This window comes from Pinus tabuliformis, chromosome Q (genome assembly GCF_031772625.1).
Source record: "Pinus tabuliformis cultivar Carrire ecotype Pingquan chromosome Q, CPIR1, whole genome shotgun sequence".
NCBI lineage: Eukaryota > Viridiplantae > Streptophyta > Pinopsida > Pinales > Pinaceae > Pinus > Pinus tabuliformis.
Window position 1 is genome coordinate 690,384,592 of NC_142296.1, and position 14,147 is coordinate 690,398,738.

Sequence of the window (14,147 nt, forward strand, 5' to 3'; positions counted from 1 at the left end):
GACAAAAACAAGAAGCGAGAAGATACAAGGAAATTGGCACAGAATTGGCCATTAGGCATGGGAAATGTGACTTAACTTTTGAATAAAGGACAAGCGATATAGACACGTACCGAAGGATGGGGTGACGTAATAGAGAATCTAACTAGATAATAAAATATTATTGGGAATTTAAATACGGATTTGGTAACTAACTTTGGAATGATTGGAAAAACTGACACACAAGACAAGTAATAATGACTATGACAAGACAGGATATGAGAAAATATCCCCAACCACAATTGGTTACCCCAGATCACGATTAAAAAATGGAAGACTCTTGCTGAAAATACCAAACCTACTAACTATCAGATAGAAAAATACTACTATTGACACAAGTATCCTAACACCTACCAAAGACTATCACAAGAAGAGATCACTTTAATTGGAATATGAACCATAAAAGTAGGGTTTTAGGCAAGCACCATTCACCCGTCGAGAAAACATAGTATGATTGAGCTGAGCAAGCCAGACAACACTAGAATATTTAACATCAGCAGCATAGAAAGGACCGAGGCAATGCAGGAACAAAAACCTCCCTTCCATAAACTAGTTCGAGTGGGATATACCTTTTCAATATCTTGACAGTAGTTTTGTAGGCCCATAAAGTGGTAGGAACCTATACATCCCAATCTTCTCGATTTTCAGAACAAACCTTAGTGAATCCCTTCTCCATAATTTTGTTAAATGATTCAACAGTTCCATTGGATTACGGATGATAAGGGGTGCTCTTGTGATCCTATGTCATGAAATTCTACAACAGATTCTGAATTGTTTCTTTAATAAAGTGAGAACCCTAATCACTCGTCGGACTGCGAGGGCAACCAAACCTGGTAATGACGTTCTCAAAGATAAATCTAGTAGTTGTATCCACGGTACAAGCTTTAACTGGACCAGCTTCCACCTAACGGGTGAGATAATTTGTTGTCGTAATAATATATCAGGCATGGGAATGATGAGCAGAAGGATTGCTAGGTCCAATAAAATCAGCAACCCATTTTTGAAAAGTAGCTAGTGCTTGTACCAAATTCATGGGAATTTCATCATGTTGACATGGTCGACCAACCTGTTCACAAACATCACAACTTTTGGCATACTCCTTCACATTCTTGAAAAGTGTTGGCAACCAAAGACCAACTTGTAATATCTTTCGAGCAGTACCTTTACCTCCAACATGTCCTAGTGATTGCAGCATGACATTATCATAATATTACTTCCCATTCATGACCAAGGACACAACGACGTAGAATTTTATCAAGCCCCATCTTATATAATTGTCCTGCAATCAATTTGTAGTCTATTCCTCAAACAACTATATGCTTCTTCTACACTGTAGTGTAATCAGATGGGCATTGAATTGTAGAAGGAAATGTATTAATCTCTTCTAAATAGTTAGGGACAACTTCAATGTAGAGAAAATGAGAATTTGGCAACTCATCATCGATCGACCCTCCCAACTCTCCTGAATCCAATCTAGATAGATGATCTAACCCCACATTCGACCTTCCTAGCTTAACAACGACTTCAAATGTGAACTCTTGAAACAATAGAAACCACCAACAAATTCTTCCTTCAAGCATAGGCTTATTAACTAAATACTTCAATCGTGAGTGTTGTGTTAAAAGCTTGATCAAGTCTCTAACCAAATAATTTCAAAACTTCTGGAGAGAGTATATCATCGCTAAGGCTTCTCATTCCATGGTGGTATAGTTCTTCTCTGCATTAGAAATTTTTATTCTTGTGAAATAAATAGGGTGGTTTAAGTTACCTTCACTTGGTTGCATCAAAATAGCACCCAAAGCGATCTCAGAGGCATCAACATGGACATGGAATTACTTGTTCCAATCAGGATAGACTAAAATCACTGCAGTCACAACCTTCTCTTTTAATGTATCAAATGTAGTATTACATTTCATAGACCACACAAAACAATCATATTTATTAAGGGTCTTCTCCAACAGAGCCGTAATGGAAGCGTAATTTCGAATGAATATTCGATAGTAACCAGTATGTCCTAGAGCAGAACATAATTGATGAACCAAAGTGGGTGGTGGCATATTCAATATCACCACAACTTTTGTAGGATCCACACAAACTCCCTCCTTCCAAACAATATGCCCCATTAGAGTTCCAAAGGCTACAAAAAAAATGAATTTCTTTAGGTTCAAGGATATCTAATGTTTCCTGCATCTGTCAAATATAACCCTTAACAAACTTGAGTGATTTTTGAGCAACTTGTAATCAGTCCAATCATCCATGTAAACTTCCAAAAACATGTGTATATACTCACGGAAAGTAGGAATGACAATGTGATGGAATACAATTGGAGCATTCCTCAACCCTAAAGGCACAACATTATATGCATACAACCTTGTTCGGATGGGGTCCCCTGAGTCCATTTTGGGGCAAAAGCCCAAGTTTTGATGTAAAGCCTCCGCAAATTGTGTACACAAAGCACGGAGTTAGTTAAGAGTTAAAAGGGGCTTTTACCCTCATTCATGTAAACTTGATTCAGGTTTTGAAGATCTAGCCATGGTCCATAGACCATGGGATTGTATAAATAGGTTTGTCTTAGAGAGTCTAAGATAGATAGAGGAGATATAAGTCTTTTGTCTATGGGTATGATGGAAGGAGTCTAGAGAGTTAGTGTAAGAAAGTAAGACGAAATTCTATGCAGCTGAGTACGCAGAGGCCTAGAGTAGTGTCTGCAGCTGAGTGTGCAGACCCCTGTAGTTGAGTGCACAGGGAAGTATTGAGTATGTAAACCTATACTGAAGATCAATAAAGAAGACTGTTGTAGAAATTCCTATGTTTTATCTCTTTACTTATGTTATTAATGATTGTGATATATGATGTGATGAAATGATGTCTTTGTAAAATAATGATGTATTGATGCGCAAATTTACTTGATCCGTCTTATTATCTAAACACAATTAATGTTACGTAATTACAAAAAGATCATAAAACTTTCTCTTAAAGTTATTGAACACTTAGGTAGATCTGAGTAAATATTGATCGAAGGGTAATCTATGGTCCACGTAAGTAGCTAAATTTCCTATTCAGGGCCCGCAAAAGCTAGTCATAGACCTCGCAAAGGTCTAGAGGACAACTGAGGGGAGTTATAGTGCTAAGCCTTAAGGGCTTAGAAATCTACACAAAGGTAGATCTAGGTCATAGAAAGACATCACACTAACCTCTGGATGTGGAAACTTGGTTCTAGCATCCCCCCATATTGCTTCGAGTGAGACTTCAGTCTACGCTATGCGGATTGATGCCGAAAGGGACAATAGTGTAGGCTTTTTTTTTTGGCGCAACTAACTCTGAACATGGATGAGGACCCATGAAGCCAAAAAATGGTTCCGTTTTTGGGATTGGCATATTCATAAAGAGATGTTTGATGTCGCATCTGGAATTCGACCAAGAAGGAAATTGAGAAGTGGTTGGATAGAAAGATCCATGAATTCATGGCATAACAAAATAGGAATCTATGCCTTATAGAAGAGAAGTGGTTTGATAGATATTTGTACATAGAAATACACAAAATTTTCTTCTGAACCTTCCCCATTGAACTATACAAGTGGATAGCTAAATTGGCATACGACCAAGGAAGGTGGAGGCTTGACGGTCCAATAGTGCAGACTCTGAAGCTAGTGCAGAGGTTGGAAGCCTCTAAAGATAAGATCGTGCATGCTATTGACCATTGGCTTGATCAGGTTATAGGAGGATTTGTTACAGAGTTCGTGGTTGACACCTCAGTCAGTTACAACGAAGGAGAGTGATGCTTCTTCAAGAAACCGTGAGGTAAGTGTTTTAGGTCTTTGAATACCTATATTAAGATGCACTTGTGTAAAAAATGGGTTACACCATTGCCTTGATGTTTGGATCTACATGAAGTGGACGAAGCTTTAGAAACCAAGAAAAGTAAGTTCCTGAATATAGACCGTTGATTGGACCTCCTTCAAGTGATGATGAAGGAGCGGTGTAGGCCTCGCTGGGAAGCGTTGTCCAGTTGATAAGGCAGGCTTTTCCATGGATACATCATCCATCCACACATTTCGAATACCATGAAGTTGCCAGTTTTCAAGGGCTTAGGAAGTGAGGATCCAGATCAGTTTTGGTTTGTTGTGAAGGTTGTGTTGACAACACAATAGATTAATGATGATAATATAAAGAAGGCATAGTTGGTTACTACTCTGCAGGATCACACATTGACATGGTACATTAAGTACTGCATCTATAATCCGTTGGCATCATTAGCATATACTCAGACCGCTTTGAACAAAGAATTTAGTAAGCCTAAGTCTGACTTGCAATCAGTAATTGGATTTAAGGAAATCACGATGAGGACCAGTGAAACACCCTAGGAGCTAGATCAAATACTGAAGTCCGTGATCTGTGAAGCCAATATGCATCTCATAGATAGTTAGCACCGTGAGTGGTTTATAGTCTCACTCCTACCCCACCTAAGGATTGCTTTATCGCAGCAAAAGATAGGAACTCAGGTAGAAGCTCTAGAAATTGCGATGAGATTTCATGAAACACCTATTCAGGACGCGTCTTTGGGATTCCAACAAATTCACTCGCAATTGTAGAACCTCTATTTGGAAATGCAGAGCTTGAAAAAAGAAAAGGATGCCAGGAAAGAGGTGCGCGAAGAAGTCTGGTGCCTCAAGTGTAAGAGCTAGGGGCATGATAAGGATCATTGCCTTCTCACCGTGAATTATATCACAGGGGGGTGATGCCCCTGAGGCAGGAAGCTCCAGTAGGACCAAGTATGGGGCACGCGCTATGGTGCACTATTTTTCAGGTGGATGGAAAACATGTAATGGATAATTGTCATTTTCTGCAAAAATTTGTGTAGACACAACAACAATTGTTCTGTAATTTCTGCAAATCAGTGGGACACGATGAGCACCACTACCATAGATATGAACTAATGATGGAGAGGACGCCTACCTATCGAATGCAAGAAGAAACTCAGCCTCCGAATCAAGGCATTGGGGGAGCACGTGGAGCATACCAGGGGTGTGGACAAGGCTGAGGAGGAGGAGGACCTGGTAGAGGTCGTGGACAAGTCATTTGGTATAATTTTGGAACACCAGGGCACTACGCATGGGAGTGTATGAGTCAAACATGCCTGTCATGTCAATACTGCACTTAGTTTAGCCACATAATTGAAGAATTACCTATATTGATAGCCAAGATGTAGGAGAAGAAGGCGCAGCCTCAGCATCCTACCTAGAAGTTGGAGATGATGAGGGCTGAGCCCCACAAGGAAGATCCAAATGTGAATATCGTGTTGAGAAGTGGAATAACGACTAGTGATGATAAAGAAAAACAACCTAAGGAAAGTGGGTGGGTCGCAGGGCCCTAGAAAAGGAGACTGGCTTTGATCTAGAGCATGAGAAGGAAATGTTTATGGAGGCAAAGAAAGGCTTCACTGAGGCCTCTACCTCCGGAAGACTAGACAAACTTCCAAAAACCAGCACACCTACAGAGGTTGACCCCTCTGTGCTTACTACCTTCTTGGAGACTTTTATGAAATTGTTGCGTAGCAACAAGGCTGTGAAAGGGCTACAAGAATTGATAAACAAGTATGTTGTTAAGGAAAATTCTCCTGAGGGACACTACGTAGTCTGCAGGATTGCTAAACATAAGGCATGAATAGGGCATGAGATGAGGCTCACTACACAAATAGGGGATTATTAGATGGACCAGGTTATTCTAGATCTAGGATCGGGTGAAAATGTTTTTCCTAAATAGACGTGGAAGAGAATGGGGAGACTTGCACTTCAATGGTCTTTGATTCACTTGAGGATGGTGAACCAGCAAAATATTATCCCTCTGGGATGTCTGCACAGAGTTACTGTAGATATTGAAGGTGCGAGCGCGCTGGATGATTTTGAAGTAATGGAAATTGTTGATGATAGAAATCCATACCCCGCACTCCTTGGAATTGATTGGGCTATTGATATGAATGGGGTAATCAATTTGAAGAAGCGAACAATGTTGTTTAAATGGAAATCACTTCGCGTTGTAGTATGATTAGACCCTGCAGAAGGACCACACTATACTAAACCAGTCCACAACTATGAGGAAAATGATGATGATTTGGATCAAATATACAAAATTACGGTGCGAGACCAAGATTGGGCTAATCCAACAGCTAATGGAAGGATTGCATGGGACCTCGAAAGCTCTCATACCTCAGACTCAGATGAAGAATTGGAGCATTGGCAGAATAGGCTGCATGAAGTATATATGTTGCGTTGCAATATGATGACTAAATAACTGCACTGTGTGTCACCGGAGGTAAGAAATTTACCTTATTATGATCGTTTACCCAATGTAGATAAGTTTTTGGATGCTTTTGAAAGAGAAGTCTTATAGGATCATCACTTTCAGGCGTTGGATTTGGCACTGCATACTACACCCGCTTGATGGTGGGGTACACACAAGGACAACTTTGATGAATGGTGCAATTATAGGAGGATGATGAGGATGCGATTTGGTTGTCCTAATGTGTGGTTAACCGAGAAATATGATGTGATGAAAGATTCACATGATCATTTGGAAAAGTGGACTAAAGTTTACACAACAGAGTCGCAGCCAGAGTGGGTGCACTTATTCTGTCACACTTTGGATATAGTCCCTATGAATTGGTACCTGGAAATAGAGCTCCACCACAACACCGTGGAGTGGGATATCTTAAGGGAAGGCTTCTTGATGACCTTCATTTTTTAAGATAGGTTCGAAAGCATTGATGAGGCTCTGTAGGAGGTTAAGGCAGCGATCTTCAAAATTCCACAAGATCCTTTGGAATTGGTTCAACCAGATTGGAGCACCCAGCTGCACCATGTTCTCGAATGCTATAATGTGACTGATGAAGGGGAGGATTAGGATCCAATGAATATCAATATCCTAGAAACGGAAGGCCACTACGAGGCTAAAGGTCCATACATAGAGAAATTGGATATCACCTCACTGTTGAAGACTAGGCAAGTAAACATTGGTACTGAAGCAAAGCCAAAATTTGTGAAGATTAGAGATTACTGGGATGATGCCATAGTGGATAAGTTTGTTGAATTTCTCCATGAATATCAGGATTTGTTTCCTACAAAATTTTTAGACCTAAAAGGCATCATAGGTGATGTGGGCATGATAAAGACTACCCTAAAATCAAACGCGAAGCCTATTAAGCAGAGGTATTATCGTCTTAACCCCAAATACAAGGAAAATGTCTGCTTGGAATTGGACAAGATGCTTGAGGCAGGCATTATTGAACCAGTGGAGGAATCTGATTGGGTGAGCCCAATGGTAGTTTAGGAAAAGAAGCAGAAGGGAGAAATAAGGATTTGTGTAGATCTAAGAAAGCTTAACAATGCCTACGTCCATGATCCTTTCCCAACACCATTTACTGATGAGGTACTGGATAATGTTGGAGGATAGGAGGCCTACTCATTCATTGATGGGTTCTCTGGGTACCATCAGATAAAGATCACGCTGGAAGATAGGAGAAAAACAACCTTCGTGATAGAATGGGGTTATTTTCAGTATACGGTGATGCCATTCAGACTCAAGAATGCGTCAGTAATATTCTCCCGCGTAGTCATCGTGGTGTTCAAGGAGTTCATTAAAAAATTCTTGGAGGTATATTTTGATGAGTGGACAGTGTTTGGGTTAGCAAAGCACCATGTAGCCAGTCTACGCTTAATGTTGGATATGTGCCAAAGATATCAAATCATGATGAACCTGATGAAATGTTTGTTCTGTGTCCCGTTTGGAATTTTTTTGGGTCATGTGGTGTGCAAGCAAGGACTCATGGTGGATCTTGCCAAGATCATGGCAGTAGTCAATTTGGAGGCCCCAAGGAGTGTCAAATAGCTGCGCACAACACTGGGCCATAATGGGTATTATCTAAAGTTCATTAAGGTCTATGCTCATCAGATTACCATGCCTATGGAAAAGCTATTAAAGAAGGATGCTACATTTTGTTGGGATGAAGAATGTCAACACAGTCTGGATGTACTGAAAGAAGAGATGGTCATCATGCCAATGTTGGTCTTATCGGGTTGGAAGAATGAATTCCATGTGCACGTTGATGCATCGTAAATTGCAATGGGAGTAGTGCTGACATGGGCTAGTGAAGGAGAGATTGATCACCCTATAGCCTTTGCAAGCAGGAAATTCTCAAAGGTTGAGAAGAACTCCTCAACGACAGAGCACGAGGGATTGGCTATGATGTATGCGCTCCAAAAATTTAGACACTATCTATTGGGTGAACATTTCAAGATGTACATAGACCACTCTACCTTGAAGTACCTAGTCAATAAGGCTATGTTGTGGGGGAAGATATGCAGATGGCTGCTGCTATTTCAAGAATATGAATTTGAGGTAATTTTGAAGCCAGGAAGGTTGAATGTTGAAACTTACCATTTGTCGTGAATTGAAATGGGGGAGGAGCCTACTAATTTGGAGGAAGGGTTGGTCGACGCACAGCTCTTTGTAGTGTGCATAGAAGATAACCACTTTCATATATTATCCACTTTTTTACCACATGGACGGCTCCAGAGGGATTCACCAGTTAGTAGAAGAAAGAGTTGGTAGTACGCACGGCTGATTTATCCGTAATTGCAGGATATTTGTATAATATGGGATCACACAAGATACTCCAGTGGTATGTGCCCAATTTTGAATGAAATAGCATCCTCACTGAAGCTTATGGAGGAGTTGTGGGAGGACATTATGGAGGAAAAGAAACATCGCAGAAGATTTTGCGCGTGGGTTTGTGGTGGCCTACATTACATAAGGATACCAAAGCATATTGTAGGGCGTGTGATGTGTGTCAAATAATAGGAAGACCATCGCGAAGGGATGAGTTGCCTCTAAACCCTCAAATGTCATTGCAACCATTTGAGAAATGGGAAATCAAATTTGTAGGACTGATTCAGCCTCCAGGCAAGAAAACAGGTGCACGCTATATCATCACCGCGACAAAGTATCTGACCAAATGGAGGGATGCAGAACCTATGAAGGATTGTATAGGGGCTAAAACAGTTAAATTATTATTTGAGTATGTGTTAACTAGGTTCGGTTTCCTAAAAGTGTGGATGAGTGATTGCAATACGCACTTCCTCAATGAAACCATCAGCGCACTGACTGAAGAGTTCCAAGTTTATCATAAGAAGAGTGCACCATATCATCCTCAAGCTAATGAACAATTGATGCCTTCAATAAGATATTGAAGAATGCGTTGAAAAATATTTGCAATGCACAGCGGAATGATTGGGATGTGCACATACTAGTAGTATTATGGGCGTATAGGACTACTTGCAAAAAACTAACAGGTCATACACCTTTCCAGTTTGTCTTTGGCACAGAAGCTGTGATGCCTATGGAATATATCGTGTGTAGTCTACACATAGCATCTTTCACAGGGATGGCGGACCACAGAGTCCTGGAAGAATGGATCGCGTAGTTGATGGAGCATGAAGAGGACAAATTCTTGGTTGTATTTCATGAGCAAGTACAGAAGGAACATGAAAAAACATGGCACGATCGACACATCAAGTTGTACACATTCAAGGTAAATGATTTGTTATTATTATATGATAGTAAGTTTGCTAAGTTTCTAGGAAAGTTTTAGATGCACTGGTTGGGTCCATATGCCATCAAAGAAATCACAGATGTAGGCATGGTTCAGCTTGCAAAGATGAACAAAGAACCTTTCCTAGGAATGGTGAATGGGAGTCGGTTGAAGTTGTATGCAAGAGATCTGGTTCAATGACTATATGGCAGCCAAACAATATTAGTGCTCCAGGCAGCTCTAAGGGAGCATGAGACTATAAACTACACTACCTGTTTTGGGGACTACACAACAGGGGGGCTGCATGAAATAGGGTGATGTCACAGTACCAAAAGCCACACGAAGGGAGTTGTGCTATGGAGGGAGATATCGTGCAACACAGCTAGAAAATGATTGTTAGAGTCACTATTCATGATTTGATAGCTAGGAGATGGTTAAGAGGAGCGAGTGGGCGACATTTAAGGCTAAAATATTTGGAGATCTACCACCAAATCAACATTAATGGATGAGTTTTGGGGGGAACAGTTGGATTTGAATTCAAATTCCCCTATAAATTACGTGTGCTAGTCCAGCAGAGAACACTTTGCACCCTTAGAATTTTTAAGTTGTGATGTCCCTCACTTATGAATCATGAGTTCTTTGAAGCTTTGATTGCAAGCCTTGCGTAAAAATAAATTTTCCTAGTTAGACATGAAATTAATTTGGGACATCATGTCAGGACCAGATCTTGCTGAGACTGCAAGCATGGGAGTAACTATCACCTCTTAAGGAGTTTCTCCAGAGGTTGTGAGCAAGGAGGCTTCACCTCCTATGCCTATGGCACCAAGGTTGCCTAGGTTGAAGCCTAAATCTATGAGAGATACCCAAAATCTGAAGAAAGACAAGTAGAAGAGGCCAGTGCCAATGCGCGAATCACCTTAGAAGCATTATGTTTCCTAGGCATAGAAGAAGGATAAGCAGCTTGAAAAGGTTGTAGATTTGTAGGCCAAAGAGGGTTCTGAAGATATAGATGCAGAGGGCTTGGAGCCCATCACCAAGTTGTCAGAATACATCCCTTCACATGAAGGGAGGACGAAGGTCACTAAGGACCCATACTTGAAGAAATTCATCATTCACATGCCCCTATTTCCAGAGAAGATAATCTTTGAAGTTCCACGCTTGGCACATGTTCCCCTTTTAAAGATGGAATATTGGGACCTGGCTGACCATGAGAGGTTCCCCCACCTCACGTCAGAGAATTATATGAGGTGGGTGTATTACAAAGACTCAGGTGTCACTGAGTTAGAGTCAGTTGAATGGATCCGCAAAGTAGAGCAATCTAGATTGTTGAACCTGTTGTGGGTGCCCCACTACCACTGCTCCAACATTAATACCACCTGTATATGACAGCTGCTTACTCTGGTGCATGATGGGTGCTTTTGGCTTGGCGTGCCCATCCCCATCACATATATGCTCATACAGATGATCATGCACCTGCTGTACAAAGGTCTGAATCCAGCCAAGGAGTTTGGAGGAAAGACAAGTGAGAGAGACTTGGCAGAGTAGATGAAGAAGAAATTTGAGCTTATCAAGAAGCTACGTGGGTACTCCATAACATCCATCAATGATCCCATGGTAAAAATTACTACCCAGATACTAGACAACAAGGTTATGAGGAAGTGTCGCGTGGACGAGGTTCCGGCATAGGTGATCTCGTTAGCTACACAATGAGCGAAGGGCATGCGGTTTAACTGGTTGCACTACTTATGTAGTGACTTCCTTGCAAGTTGTTGCAAGGCCGAAGATGAGAGCGACCTTCCACTACTCATGGTTTCTTCTCTCCATTATGTTAGTTTCTTGCGATCTGTCAAAGAAAAACCAGTTTCCTCCCGTGGAGGCCTGATTGCTAGAAGCTGCATAGTTTCCCTCCCTATGGACCACGAAGGACCCTGGGCGAATCACTGAAACAAATAATTTATGGGTATTGATGGAGTCGATCTTCTGCATGGCCGTCAACCAATGCCCATGGTTTTCCCCAACTTTGTATGAATAGTTGTCTGAATATTTTGAGTTCAATACAAACTTCCATCGCATTTACATCTGGGTGTGGAAGGACCTATAGTAGAAGTGTTTTGATCTGCCATATCTAGTTACTGATGATGCCATTCAGGAAGTAATCAAGTTTTGGCTAGAAAATTGGCATCCTCTGTTCGATTTGGCTGTAGGTACCAACAAAGTCCCGGGAAGCTCAATAGAGAAAAATAAGAAGGATGCAACGAAGCAGGTAGTGCAGAAATTGGTCGTGCAGCCAAGAAAAGAGGCTGAAGAGAAGGCCTGAATGGAAAATGAGCATGCTGCAAAGGAGCAGGCTAAATAGGAATAGTGCGTATCTGAACAAAGCGATAAATCCCCTTCACCCGAAACTGAGGAGGAAGAGGGATCAGTGCAGGGTGGTGGAGGCAACGAGGAGTAGAGCACCCATTTCGGGTAAGGAAGCGCATGGAACAGTAGCAGGAGGGGTCTCGAAAGAAGACAAAGGTGACTAAACCACGGATGGATCCCATTACGTTGATAGAGGGAAATCTCGATGAGATTATGGACAAAGTGAGCGACACTACCGTCGAATTGTTGTAGTAATTCGAGTAGTAGCACATGCAGTCATTAGGTAATATTTAGAAGGATCTGTGCAAAATATAGAGCTAGACCAGTAGAATATAGGTGGGCACAGGATAGGTCAAGGCTCCTCAGATGTGCTTGGCATCAGGGAGAAGTCAGGCTGCCAAGCTTGTGAGGACAATGGACCTTAGGACCGTTACACTGCCAGAAGGGTCCCTGAGCCCAAAATTAACTGATGACAAGATCATCGTTAGCACCGTGAAGAACATTAGTCTCAACATTGCAGCGCTCCCCAAAGAATATCTTCACGCACTGCAGATAGGTGTGACAACGGATTTGAGAGCGCGCCAGTAGTGTGCTCTCAGTTTAATCAATGAGTATAGGGTGAAAAATGAACAAATGTTCTTCGAGAAGATGGAGGCCCTGAAGGAAAGGGATACAATCTAGGCGCATAACACCCAGTTGGAGGCAGCAATTGTAGAGTTGTGCTGAACAGTGTCGGAGTTGCACATCCCTAAGGAATGACAACTAGAGGCCAAGATCCAGAAACTCATTGTGGGTGTCCATGATGCAAAGGTAGAGGTGGCCAGAGTTCAATTTGAACTCAATATGAAAATCACGGAGCTGGAACTCAAGGCACAGCCTTTGAATACACTCGAGGTCAAGGAACAATGCAGCCTTTCCATTAAGGAAGGGATAGCTACTGTGGATGCCGTGGTTGTTGACTACAAAAATTTGTTCAAGTAGGCCATGGAAGTGGTGACAACCTTGCACGAATATCCCACCCTATAGATATTGAGTACAAATATCTGCGAGCTCCAACAACAGAATGACGAAGTGATCATGATGTTGTGTTCCATTTCTACAGCGTAGTGCCTTGCCAAGTTGCAGGAGCCAAAGCATCTCCTTGCACAAGTGGACGCAGTGCAAAAAAAAGTGGCAGTGCTTAATGCATGGTCGGGTCCTTGGTTGGATGAAGTCTACCTAATCTCAGCCAACATTTAGGAAAAGATGATGAACTTATAGCTTACACACCAGAAGATCAAGCGAGTTGGCAAAGGACCAGCTACAAATAAACTAGTCAAACAGGTGAAGCAGGCAGCCACGCAAAGCATGGCTAAAGTAGCAAGTTGTGCAAGTGAATCTGGGGGATCTCTACAATAAGATCACCGCACTAGCCGAGTGACTCAAGGACAAGTCATGATATTTGTGTTGGGGGCTTGTTGAGATGGGGTCCCCTAGGTTAATTCTGGGGAAAAAGACCAAGTTTTGATGTAAAGTCTCTGCAAATTGTGGACGTGGAGTGCGGAGTTAGTTAAGAGTCAAAAGGGGTATTTACCCTCATTCATGTAAACTTGAGTCGGGTTTTGAAGATTTACCCATGGTCCGCGGACCATGGGATTGTATAAATAGGTGTGCCTTAGAGAGTCTAAGGCAGATAGAAGAGATAGAAGTATTTTGTCTGAGGGTATGATGCAGGGAGCCTAGAGAGTTAGCACATGAATGTAAGAGGAAAGGCTCTACAACTGAGTGTGTAGAGGCCTAGAGTAGTGTCTATAGTGGAGGGCGCGGACCCCTGCAGCTAAGTGTGTAGGAAAGTATTGAGTTTGTAAACTTATGCTAAAGATCAATAAAGAATATTGTTGCATAAATTCCTGTGTTTTATCTCTTTACTTCTGTTATGTTTGATTATGATATATGTTGTGATGAAATAATGTCTTTATAAAATAAGGATGTATTGATGCATGAATTTACTTGATCCATCTTATTTATCTAAATGCAATTAATACTAAGTGATTATGTGAATATCATAACACTTTCTATTAAAGTTATCGAACACTTAGGTAGATTTGAGTAAATACTAATCTAAGGGTAAACTATGGTGCGCGTAAGTAGCTAATTTTCCTGTTCAGGGTCTGAAAAATCCAGT